The sequence below is a fragment of the Etheostoma spectabile genome, chromosome 23, assembly GCF_008692095.1.
Source record: "Etheostoma spectabile isolate EspeVRDwgs_2016 chromosome 23, UIUC_Espe_1.0, whole genome shotgun sequence".
Lineage (NCBI taxonomy): Eukaryota > Metazoa > Chordata > Actinopteri > Perciformes > Percidae > Etheostoma > Etheostoma spectabile.
The window spans coordinates 17877144-17877474 of NC_045755.1; the positions used below are offsets into that span (position 1 = coordinate 17877144).

At 48.9% G+C, this 331-nt stretch overlaps 1 protein-coding gene across 9 annotated transcripts in view; it reads left to right on the forward strand.

The window, feature by feature from the left end:
• The window catches only part of dgki (diacylglycerol kinase, iota), an 86282-nt gene that overhangs the window by 55007 nt on the left and 30944 nt on the right, over positions 1 to 331 (forward strand). The window lies entirely within an intron of this gene.

Consider the following 331-nt stretch of genomic DNA (forward strand, 5'->3'; position numbering starts at 1 on the left):
CCGCAAGCAATCGCTGCCATTTATGTCAAAGCTTGGTAATCCACCAGCCGCGCCACAGGTGGGTTCCAGAAGCCTCCCCGCTCCGCTAAACATACTCGCCAGGTCTATTTTCACACGAGTCGCGGGGGGTTCGGGCAGCCGGGCAGGAAAGGAAACAGCGAGAATATCCACGGAACAAAAACAGAACGCAGCACAGACGCGCCCAGGGAAGAATCAGAAAATGGCTTTTTCCCCTCGGACACGTTTGTCGCTTTTTTGTTACTTTTATTGTTTATTTCCCCAAGTTTTTGAAGCTTTTTCCAACATTTTTGTCACTTTTTCAACATTCAGA